Source organism: Melospiza georgiana, chromosome 24 (assembly GCF_028018845.1).
Source record: "Melospiza georgiana isolate bMelGeo1 chromosome 24, bMelGeo1.pri, whole genome shotgun sequence".
Lineage (NCBI taxonomy): Eukaryota > Metazoa > Chordata > Aves > Passeriformes > Passerellidae > Melospiza > Melospiza georgiana.
The window spans coordinates 2,172,994-2,185,651 of NC_080453.1; the positions used below are offsets into that span (position 1 = coordinate 2,172,994).

At 50.2% G+C, this 12,658-nt stretch overlaps 1 pseudogene; it reads right to left on the minus strand.

The window, feature by feature from the left end:
* Positions 1–441: 441 nt before the first annotated feature.
* LOC131093047 (olfactory receptor 14I1-like) lies at positions 442–11,469 on the minus strand (annotated as a pseudogene).
* Positions 11,470–12,658: the final 1,189 nt, after the last annotated feature.

Sequence of the window (12,658 nt, forward strand, 5' to 3'; positions counted from 1 at the left end):
TGTGCCCGGCCCCGAGAGCACTCAGGCCCTACAGCAACACAAGGGCCACCAGGGCAGTGGGGCAAGGCCACGGCAGCAGCACTGGCAACACCAAGTGCTGCTGCTGCTGGGCACAGCTGCTGGGCCAGCCCTTATCTGTCCCCAGCTCTGCGCACAGACATTGCTGCTGCAGCTCCAGAGAAGGCAACAAAAGGGCATCTCTGCAGAAAACTTTGGTGGGAGATCCTTCAGTTCATTTAAAGCCACCAAGGGTGCAGTCCCTCATAGGCAAAATCTGTGGTAACAGGGAAGGTGGAGAGAAATAAAATGAGAAATGGCATAAACAGTGGCATTTCTTTGTGGACAATATGAAAAGAAGTAAAACAAAGGAAAACAACTGGACAATATGAAAAGAAGTAAAACAAAGGAAAACAACCCCCAAAATTAAACTATCTAGAAGTATCAAAGATGACTTTTATTACAAATGCTTGTCAGAAATTGGCCAGCAATTTGATGTCCCTGAAAGCATCCAGTCATCAGTCTCCACACTGCAGCCTTAAGCTCCTGGTTCCTCAGGCTGTAGATAAGGGGGTACAGGGCTGGAGGCACCACCAAGTACAGAACTGACAGGGCCAGATCCAGGGATGGGGAGGAGATGGAGGGGGGCTTCAGGTGGGAAAATATACCAGTGCTGAGGAACAGGGAGAGCACGGCCAGGTGAGGGAGGCAGGTGGAAAAGGCTTTGTGCCGTCCCTGCTCAGAAGGGATCCTCAGCACGGCCCTGAAGATCTGCACATAGGAGAAAATAATGAACACAAAACAGCCAAATGCTAAACAAGAACTCACAGCAATTACCCCAAGTTCACTGAGATAGGATTTGGAGCAGGAGAGCTTGAGGATCTGGGGGATTTCACAAAGAACTGGCCCAGGCCATTGCCATGGCACAGAGACAGGGAAAATGTATTGGCTGTGTGCAGCATTGAATAGAGAAAGGCACTGGCCCAGGAAGCTGCTGACATGTGGGCACAAGCTCTGCTGTCCATGAGGGTCCTGTAGTGCAGGGGTTTGCAGATGGACACGTAGCAGTCATAGCACATGATGGTCAGGAGGGAAAGCTCTGCTGAGATGAAGAACAGAAAGAAAAAGAGCTGAGCAGCACATCCTGTGTAGGAGATGTTCCTGGTGTCCCAGAGGGAATTGTGCATGGCTTTGGGGACAGTGGTGCAGATGGAGCCGAGGTCGCTGAGAGCCAGGTTGAGCAGGAAGAAGAACATGGGCGTGTGCAGGTGGTGGCCGCAGGCTACAGCGCTGATGATGAGGCCGTTGCCCAGGAGGGCAGCCAGGGAGATGCCCAGCAAGAGGCAGAAGTGAAGGAGCTGCAGCTGCCGTGTGTCTGCCAATGCCAGCAGGAGGAAGTGCCTGATGGAGCTGCTGTTGGACATTTGCTGTGGCTGCACATGGGGACCTGTTCATGGATAAAGGACAGTGAAGAAGTACAGGAGATACCTGTAACCAAAATCAAAGCCATTTCCCCTACACTCTTCTCTGTAACACACCCAGACTTACTTCTGTGTTTAAGTGTTCTGAGGTTTTCTTTTTGACCTCCCTCCATGTCTCTCCTGTTATTCTTGCATATCAGAAACCCACAACATTTTTCCTGCAATCAGGAAGAACAAGTTCTGTGAGGTAAAGGGATGAGAGGAGCGTGAGGGGAAATGGTCTTTCATTCTTACCTGTTCAGATTTTCTCTGGGCTTTAAACTTTATCAGGTGGAGTTCAATCAGCTTCACATGATTTCCTCAAAAATGTCCCAGGTACAGCTGAGAGCAGGCGGATCCACCACAGCCCAGCTCCACATTTGTAGCCAAGGACTCACATTGCTCATTTCACCAACCCAGCAGCATTTTCAGTGTCACAACACCTCTGCCTTTCCCCGGCAATCTTATAACTCAGAGATGCTCTAGGAAAGGTTTGCATCTTGGATTGAAGCTCCCAGCTTGGACTGAAATCTCAGGGAGACTTCCAAGTCTTCTTATGATGGCATTGGATGAAGGGAGATGCAGCTGCTTCCCTGGCTGCCCTGCCAGCATTGCCCAGAGCCGGGCACTGGGGACAATGTCACCCTGAGCCAGCTGTGTCCCCTGCCAGAGCCCCCAGTGCTGGGCAGCTGCTCCCAGCCCTGTGCACTGCAGAGGGAACTGGGCCCGGGGCTGCAGAGCTGCCCCACGGCTCTGCTGCATCCCTGCCTGCACAGGAGGGGCTGCACGCCTTTGAGCCCCAGCCCTGAGGGCAGAGGCTTGGCTGGGGGACAGGAAGTAGGGGGCTTGTTCAGAGGGAGGGGCTGCACTGGAGGGGATCCTGTGGGCATCTCTAAACTCTCCCTGCCACAGCATTGCTGGGTTTTGTTTTCTCTCCTTGCCTGATCTTCTCTCTGCTTCCTGGAGATTTTCCTCCTGCAGGTGTTTCCCTGTGCTTGATCTCCCTGTGCCAGCACTCACAGACCCCAAATCTCTGGGAACTCTCCTTGGCCTGACAGAACCCTGCCTGTTTGCAGGGCACTGGCTGCGGGCAGGTTCTGTTTGCAGCTTGGAGAAAGAACAGCTCAGACTGAGCCGTATGGCTCCAGCAGAGGTGATGTTGGTGCTGTCCATGGGCAGAGTGGCTGCAAGGATATTAGGGATCTCCTCTGAATCCATTGATCACTAAAAGTAACAGTTTGGATATCTCAAGCTCTTGCCAGCACAAATAATTAATAATTCCTAATCAACCTTAAATGTTTATCCCTCTCCTTGCCATGCTCCAAAAGTAGGAAACTGAATAAAAAGTCTTAGGAATATCCTATTTTCTTTTAAAATCCTTGTCTTGGAAATATTCTATGACTGACTAGAACCCCTCAGCATGTCAGAGCTTCATGAGCGTTTCACCTCCCCTGCACCAGAAGTACTCAGATTTGTACTCACAGGGTCTGTAGGCATTGGGATGTTCCAGCTTTAGGAGATGGCTCCAGGAGCTGCAGCTGCATTGTCCTGCAGCCAGAGTTTCCTGTGCCAAGGGCTGGCAGTGATTCTGTCCCAGGCACTTCTCAGCACCTTCCCAGCCCTGACTGATTGAAGCTCTCTGTGCCTCTGTGCTGTGCCCAGGGTGGCTGCAGGCAGTGCCCCAGCCCTGCTGGGCTGGCAGAAGAGCTGCTCACTAAGAGAAATGTGCTTTTGAAGCTCTTCTTGGTTACCAGGAGCTGCCTCTGTGCCAAGAGCCCAGCCCAGCTCAGCAGCACAGACACAGCACAAGGACTTTAATGAGCCTCTGGGACTTTGTGCTCAGGCCCTGAACATCAGTCCCTGAGAGGGAGCTGAAGAAACCTCTCCACAACTCCAATTCAGAATCCAACTCCAAAGTTTCTTGGACTTTTAATGGGTCCCACTGAGGAACACGACTGAGAAAGTGTCCCCAGGCCCCAGGCAGAGCAGAGAAGTGCAGGCAGTGATAACAGTTGGAGACAAAGAGAAGCCAAGTCTTGGTGCCCTGGGGCACAGCAGGGTCTGTGCCACCAAGGGCTGTGAGGAGACACCTTGTCCTGAGGCCCTGGGGCCTCTTGGCACAGCCCCAGCCAGGCCGGGCACTGTCAGCCCCTTGTCCTGCCCTCCGCATCCCCCCATAGCCCACATCTCAGTGGCTTCAATGATCTGCTGGAAGGAGTCCCTGGGGAGCCTTGCTCAGGAATGGCCCTGGGGTTCCTGAATGCTCCGAAGGACTGCACGTTTTTCAAAGGACTTTGGGTTTGGCTTTTGCCTTGGAGTCTCTGAGAGCTTTGTTCAATCATGGCCTCCAATTATCTGCTGTAATTAGTCCCTGGAGAGGCTTTGTCAGTAACAACACTCAGTGGGTATCATTAATGCTTCAGGGTACTTCAGTTATTTTAAGGTACTTGGTTTTTTCCTTTTGATATAGACTCTGTGAGAGGTTTGTGCAATCATGGCCCCAGTTATCTACTTTAATGAGTCCCTGGACAGTTTTGCAGTGACACTCAGTGGGGCTCATTAATGCCTTGAGATACTCAATGTTTTTAAGGTTCTTAACGGATTTAAGAATACTTTTAGGTACTTTTAAGGATTTTCCTTCCCACACTGAGTCTCTGAGAGGTTTTTGTAACATCCTGGCCACCACCATCTCTCTCCTCCAAGGAGTCCATGAGAAGCCTGTGTTGGGTATCTTGCCCTTTTCTGTTTTACAACAAAGATGGGACTGAAAGAATTTTGTAAGACTTTCTACAAGCATCCAAACAAACATGGGGCTATTAACAATACAACAACAACCACTAAGAAAATAATAGTCCTGTTTAGCTAGACATCATCCAACCCTTTAGTCCCTTGGATTGGAAGAGTTTTTTGAACCGGCCTTTGTTTTCCATTTGAAGCTGCTTGAACCCTTCCTTGAGTACCTGAATGCTCTTGTGGATTGACTCGCTGTGGCTGGAGAGGTTCATGCAACACATACCCTCAGAGCCTACACAGCCATGCCCATGTGCCCAGAGTAAAAACTCTATCGCTGTTCTGCAAGGTGGCATGTCTGATGGTCTCTATGTCTGAGAGCAGGCCACTCAATGTGAGGGAGGTAGCATTAGTTTGCTTACTTAACAGGCACCCAAGATGGTCTAATTGTCCTAAAGGTTTAGCTGCAGCCACCCAAGGTAGTCCAAACTGGGGATGCTACCATCCGATACCTGGATAAAAGCTTTCAAAGCCATCTCTTAGATATCATCCAATACTCCATATCATCCAATACTGAAACACTCCAAATCAATTATGGTACACGGGTGCATATTGTAAAAACACAGTGGCAAAATGGGCAATCAATGTCTATCACTTTCCCAATTCCACCTGCAAACCTATGCAGGGGAAAGCATCATTGTTCCTGCCGATTCTGGGCAAGGTCCCTCGAAGCAACGATGGATCCACTGGGCCTGTCACAATCCAAAATCCTGGGGAGCACTGCTCTATCCATCAGCTAACCCCAGCTGATGTGACTGACACAGGGAGCCCTAAATGGTCCCTGTTTGGGTGCCAAATGTTACAATGAAGGTGGCTGCAACAAACCTCTCCGGTTCCCTAACTTCAGGGCAAGGGTGGGGAAAATGAAAAGGAGGAGGATCAATGGAGTTGTTTAAAAGAAACTTTAACTCCAGGGTGAAAAACAATAAACATGGAGAAGTCAAGCACAGTATGAGGGGAAGGATCCAAAGACCCGAGACAAAGGGGAAGCAACAACATGTACACTTGGGGTAGAACACTCTAGAATAATAACCATATAGGGCAAACAAGTAACCAATAAACCAATTGGGGAGTAGAACTTGGAAAACTTAGCATAACAACACTAAAGGCTTATGGGGGAACTCTCAAGCTTACCCTAAATTAAACAAATGATTTCCAGGGCTTGAAACTCATGCCCAATTCTTTTGGGGTAAAATCTGGCTGAGTCTGAGTTACAGCTGGGCTAACTACTACACCACTGCTTTGCACTGGCCCCTTGGGACCATGCAGCCCAATAGAGCCACAATGATGTCCTTGGTTCCACAAGGCTCCACAGTGTCACAAAGGTCCCTTGGATCCATGGTGCTCTGCAGTGTCACAATGGCCCATTCATTTCACAAGGCTACCAAATGCCACATTGGTCTCCATAGGAAGGAAAACACAGAGCCCCATGTTTCAGGAGCTGATGAACGGCAGCCACCATGGGCCAAGGCAAGCCTGACCTGTCTGTCTTGCAGGTTTGCTTAGACCAACCCCTGGATATTCAAAATTATGAATGTGGAATCCTAATTTCAGACATTTGTGCCTGGAAAAGGATGATTTTTCCATAGAAAGAAAATCAGAGAGCCCTTTCCAGTGCTTGGAAAACAGGTGAGTTCTGGCACTCAGGAGTTAAAGACCAGCCAGACCTGTCTGTCCTGGCAGCTGTTGTCTGGCAGCAATCCTTGGATACACAGGAATTTGGAAGTGGAATCCAAAGTTTTACCATGTATACCTGAAAAAGACAGACAGTTCTTTTCCATACAAAGCAAAGTCCAGAGCCCCAGTGTTTCAAGGTCAGATGGGAGTGACCTTTCACATTCCACGGTCAGCCAAACCTGTCAGGTGATCCCTGGGAGACCAAGGCAGCCACACCTATTTCGTGTTCCCTTGGTTCCAGTGGGCCCTGCAGTGTCACAATGGTTCTCTTGCTTCCATGATGCCCTCAGTTGTCATAATGGCCCCTTGCTTACACAAGTATTAAAGGAACTAAATGGTCTCCATGGTTCCACTAGGCCCCACAGAGCCCTAATGGTCTATTGGTCCCATGAAGCCCCGCTGTGTCACCATGGCCCCTTGGTTCCATTGGGGCCCAGTGGTGCAACAATGATTCCCTTGTTCCCACAACTTCCCGTCGTGTCACAATGATGCTTTCCCTCCATGAGGCCCTGCAGGGTCCCAATGGTCTCCATGATTCCATGGGGCCTTGCAATGCCACAGTGCTCTCCATGGATCCACGGCGCACTGCAGGATCACAACAGCCATTTGGCTCCACAAGGCCCTGAAATGCAGCAATGGCCTCTTGGTTCCACAAAGCTCCACTGCTTCACACTGGCCCCTTGGGACCATGTGGCCCAACAGAACCACAATGATATCCTTGGTTCCACAAGGCTCCGCAGTGTCATAATGGTCTCTTGTATTCATGGTACTCTGCAGTGTCACAATGTCCCCTGCATTTCAGAAGACCCCAAAGTGTCTCAATGGACTCCATGGTTCCTCAAGACCCCACAATGTCGCAATGGTCCGTTGGACCCATAGTACTCACAGTGTCACAATGATCCCCTTGGTTCCACAAGTTCCTACAGTGTAACAATGCCCTTTGGCTCCACAAAACCCTGCAGTGTCAAAGTGGTCTCCATAGGAAGGAAACAACCAAGCCCCGGGGCAGATGAGAGGCAGTCACCAGAGGCAGAGGCTAGCCAGACTTGACTGTATTAGCAGATTTTGTCCGGGAGTAACCCTTGGATATAGGGAATTTTAGAGGTGGAATCCAAATTTCAGCCATGAGAGCCTAGACAAGAATGACAGTTCTTTCCCGTATTGGGAAAAGTATGGAGCCCCAGTGCTTCACGGTCAGATGGGAAGTGGCCCTTGAAATGTCAGATTCAGTGGGACCTGTCAGACAGTCCCCAGGAGGCCAAACAAGGCAGACCTGTTCCATGTTCCCTTGATTTCATGGGTTCCCACACTGTCACAGTATTCTCCTTGATTCCATGAGGTATTGCAATGTTACAATGGCTTGGTTTCATGAGATCCAACAGTCACAGGAGTCCCTTGGCTCCATGCGGCCTCGCTATGTCACAAGGGCTCCTTGTTTGTATGGGCCCCAATGTTTGATCACCGACCCTTCCATCCATAGCGCCCTGATCTGCACAATGGTACCCTTGGTTCCATGAGGTTCCCCAGTGTCACCGTTGTGTCTTTGGACCTGCATTGTCACAACTGACCCATGGTTCCATGGGGTTCCATAGTGTCACTGTGGTCGCTGTCAGAGGCTGGATGAGATCGATGTCCTGAGACACATTGGGATGATCAGAATGCATGTGTAGGGCCAGGGCCAGGTCAGGCCTTGGTTTGTGGTGGGACAGAGCCCTGCCCCCAGCCCTGGTCTGGCAGAGCTGTCAATCACACAACAGGGGGTGATGTTAACCCAGCTCTGATTAGCCCAGCTGTTAATCAATCAATCACACACTAGTATCTGGTGCTACCCTGACTCTGATTGGACAAGCAACTGGCAGTCCCACCCCAGGGGCAAGACCATGAAGGCCCAGGGGGTTAAAAGCCAGAGCACAAAGCCAGACCGTGGTTTGGATCCTGCCTTGTCCTGGGATTCCTCTATTGGCAATACTGGAATCCCAGCAGTTGGTACTTATGTGTGTGTCTTTTTATGGATCTTCTGTCTTTCTGTTGTGTTCTATTTCTTTTCCTTCTAATGCTACTTACCTGGAACATTTTTGGGTAACTTCACATGTTAAGGGTTAAAGGATTTTAGGTTAAATGTGTGGGAATCCAAGGCACAGGGAATATTTCTCTGTCTGCTCTGAGGGGTCCTGACCCCCAGAGAAACACTGTATTTCAACTTCACCCATGGAGAGGACTTCCAGGACTTTGAGAAAGATTAGAATTTACCAAAGTGTGAAATAGATTAGAGGGTAGTATGCTATGTCCCTTAGGTGAGAAATTTAGGTTTTGGAATTTTTAGTATGGTGTAGATAGGAAGCCAGATTGAGGAATTGAGGTGTAGTCCCTTTCTTCTCTATCTACTCCATTTTCTGCAGTGTTGGTGGCACAGGGTTATTGGTCAAGGAAAACACAGTGCAGAGGTAATGTAGACAGTCAAGGGATGAGTTATTGGTAGATTAGTAGAAATAATGTACATTTTAAGAGTTAATTGGATAAGGCAACTTTAAAAGACCTTGAAACCGTACATTTCAGAGCCATTTTGCGGTGCTTTTTCACCGTGCTGAGCCTGGTGTGGACAGCATGCAACACTTTAGATAAGATAACAATAAAGAAGAAACTGAAGACTGAAAAAGTCCCGTGCATCTCCTTTTACCTGGCACAGAACTGCTGTAGGAGGGTTTCCCCCATCCAAGGGGCCCCTAGAAAGGCCCAATGTAAAACAAACATCAAAAAGTGGTGCCACGACAGTGTTTGTAATACGTTATTTGTTTTCCATAAAGTTGTTTAATTAAGGGTGTTTTCTTAATTGGCCAATCATGTAAAATGTGTTGATTAAATAACCAATGAGGTCCACCTGTAGCAAACCAAGATATAAAAGAAGACAATTGAAAAAACAGGTGGCTTTTAGCCCTTAGCCTTCTGTTCTGAGTCTATGACATCTCTGATTGAACGGTGACATTTGGGGATCTGTGGGGGCTATTGGGGATCCTTACAGAAACTTGAGACTCAACAGAAGATTCTCTAATAAATTTTGCCTGAAGCTCCCACTGTGCCCATGACAGGAACCCCTGTGAGTGTCTGGGACATCCTGGCTCTTTGGCAGCCTGAGGACTCCTGGGATGTCACCATGGAGCCCCCATGAGTGCCTGTGACAGATCAGTGCCTGAGCAGCCCAAGGTCCCCTAAGATGTCACCATGGAATGGCTGTGACTGCCTCTGACCCCACGGCTCTTTACCATCCCAGAAAGCCCTGGGAGATCTCCATGGAGCCCCTGTTTCTGCCTGTGACATTCCAGCTCTGGAACAGCCTGGAGACTCTTGGAAAGTCTCCATGGAACCCCTCTGAGGGCCTGTGACAAATCTGAACCTTAGCAGGCAACCATCACAAGCGCCTGTTGTTATGGTCTATTTCCACGGCAACCATCACAAGACCCCTGTTGCTGTGCTCAGTTTCCATAAAAACCATCACCAGCCCCCTGTTGCTATGCTCAGTCCCTTGGCAGCTCCATGGAGACCCCATGACAGGGGTACTTGCCATGGAAACCAGCTCAGGCCTGCAGCCAGAGCCTGTTGCCATGACAACCATTGGCAGTCCCATCCCCAGGCTCATGAGATCCCAGAACCACAGAATTGGCTGAGCTGGGAAGGACCCATCAGGATCCTCCAGTCCAACTGCTGGCCCTGCACAGGATGCCCCAACAATGCCAGCCTGGGCCTGGCAGCGCTGTCCAAACGCTGCTGGAGCTCAGAGAACCCTGGAGCTGGGACCCTTCCCTGGGGAGCCTGGGCAGGGCCCCAGCAGCCTCTGGGCAAAAACCTTTTCCTGATATCCAACGTGAGTCTGCCCCGACTCAGCTGCAGCCGTTCCCTCCACTCCTGTCCCTGGGCACCAGAGGGAAGAGGTTCCCATATCCCTGTGGGAACTCAGCATATCATTCCTGATGTCCAGAGTTGCCGAGACAACCCTTGTGGGGCTCGGAAGTCCTGGAACGTGTCCAAAAGCACTTGGTGGCTAGACTTTGACCCTGCACGGGATGTGGCACCTGTATGAGGATGAGAGAATCACACGGGGATAAGTGGTGAAGGGATAGATTAATTATAGGGTGAAAACACAGGTTTTAGAATCTTTGTACAGGGAGGTTTTAGGAGACAAGATGGAGGAATTAGGGCGTGTCCTGTCCTTCTTCTTCTTCATCTTGTCATCCATCTTTGATGGTGATGGTGGCACTTGGGGATTGGATTATACTGAATCTGCACTTGTCAATAAGGGTAAAAGGTATTGGAAGGAAAAGGTAAATATCTTGTATGTAGTTTTTAGTATAAAAATAGATGGCTCCCCAGAGGAAGGTCAGTGTGCCCATGGCTGTCTTGCTGTGTGGACCTCTGTCAGGCTGGGAGACAACGTTGTAGATAAGAATTAATAAACAATACTGAAGAACTGAAAAACCTGAAGACTCCTTTCGTCCTTTGAGCACGGGCTGCCTCAAGGCTGTCCTGAGCCTAACCAGGCTGGGACACCAGCCAAGAACGGAGACAGCCACAGCCAGGGACCTGCTCCCAAGGCTGTTGCCATGGCCACCAGGGCTGGGACCAGCTGGGATGCTCGGTTTTCACGGGCCAGGGTTCAGGAATGGGATTCCCCAATTTAATGCTCCCTCTAAAACGGCGCTGCCCTCGCTGCCCTCCCACCTCCCATGAAAAGCACAAAAGGCAAAGATCCTGGGCTGGGATAAGAACAATTTATTGGGAACAGCAACGAGATAAGGAACAAATGGAACGGAAACAATATTGATAACAGAATGGATAAATAAAACTGTTTACAGGGAAAGCTAAAACACAACTCACTGGGTCTTCCTGGCCACAATTTCCCCTTCCTGGAAAGGACACTTTTCTCCTCAGGGAGAGAGAGAGAGAGAGAGTGTCCCTTTCCTGCCCCTGGCAATGACCTGAGGTGGGAGTAGATGTAATGACAGGGCCATTGCCAGACTCTCATGTTTTTCAGTGCCACATCGTGTCATTGGGACGGGCAGGAAAAGGGATGGCTTTCTTCCCAGCATGGATCACAGGGAAAATGGATCCCCAGGTCTCTTCCCAACGTGGGACCTACAATGCAGAAAGAAGCTGGGCAGGGCATGAAGCTTTCCTGCAGTTGGGGCACTTGCGCAACTTCCCTTACTGGTGACTCCATTGGTTTCTGGTCAAGTCCGAGCTCATGGAGAAGCTCTGCCCATGATGTGGAGAACCTGTAGGGTGTCTCCCTAGTGTGGATATGCCAGTGGGTGATGAGGATGGATTTTTTCTTAAAGCCCTTCTTGCAATCAGGGCAGTGGGAAGACCTCTCCTGGGTGTGAGTCCGCTCATGCAGGCAGAGATCTGTGCTGGTCTGGAACCTCTTCCCACACTGGGTACACTCGTAGGGCCTCTCTCCTGTGTGGATGCGCTGGTGGATGATGAGGTTGGACTTGTGTTTGAAGCCCTTCCCGCACTCAGGGCAGTGGAAGGGCCTCTCCTCAGTGTGCATCCGCTGGTGCTGGAGGAGACTGGAGTTTCTCAGAAACCTCTTCTGACACTGGGGACACTCATAGGGCCTCTCCCCAGTGTGGATGCATTGATGCCTGATGAGGGCAGAGCTGTCGCTGAAGCCCTTCCCACATTCCCCACACTTGTAGGACCATTCCCTGGTGTGGATCATCTGGTGGCTGATTAGGGTGCTGCTCCACCTGAAGCTCTTCCCACACTCCAAGCACTTGCAGGGCTTCTCTCAATCATGAAGCTGCTCTGGGACCATCAGCTCTGAGCTCTGGCTGAAGCTCTGTCCACCTTCCTGGCTCAGAGTGGGTCTTTCTTCCTCAGAGCACCCTGGGCTGGGTTTAGAGCCCCTCTGCCTGTGGGATCTCTGGGGATTTTCCTCTCCATTGGAATACTGTGCACTGGAGTCACTCAAAACTCCCTCTTCCATGACATTCTGCCATGGATATTTTTCCTCCCTGGTCTCAATCTTCAGCTCCTTCTCTGGGGAGGAAGGACAAGGAGAGGATGGGATTTGCCTCCGTGCCACAGGGAAGGGGAAGGAGATCCCCCCAGTGCATCCCTGGCAGGACAGCGTTGGCAGCACGGTTGTCCTGCAGACAGGGGCCATGCTGGGCTGGGAGATGGAGCAGGAGAGAGGGAGAAAGGGGCACTGACTTGCTCCTCACCTGCCTGGGTGTCCCAGGGCTCCTTCCTCTTCCTCGCAGCATCCTCCTCCAGCCACACAAGACTTGGAAATGGGAAATCCTGTTCTAGGAAGAAAACATAGGGTGCGCACATTGTCTTTTGTACTGGTTTGAAGGCAAACCAGGCTGAGAGTCTAAGCAACAATTACAATTTTATAAGAAAATGAAGATCAAGGCAATGATACAGAAACGCTGCCTTAAACTGACAGAGTCAGGATATAACCTGACACCCTGTTGGTCAGGGTGGTGGCAGCAGTCCCATTAAATTGTGGCTGCAGTCCTGTTGGAGTGATGAATGTGATTCTGTCAAAGCAGTGATCCTGTAGAAGGGTCTGGTCTTCCTTTGGAGGTCCAGTGGTGGTTATGGAGCTCTTGTCCTCTGGGAATCCAGTAGGCAAGGTGCTCCTGGTGCTGCAAGGCTCAGCTTATATCCAGGTAGGAATGCTTGGATCCTCCCCCTGGGCAGAGCATCCCACAGTGGGATGATGGAATTTT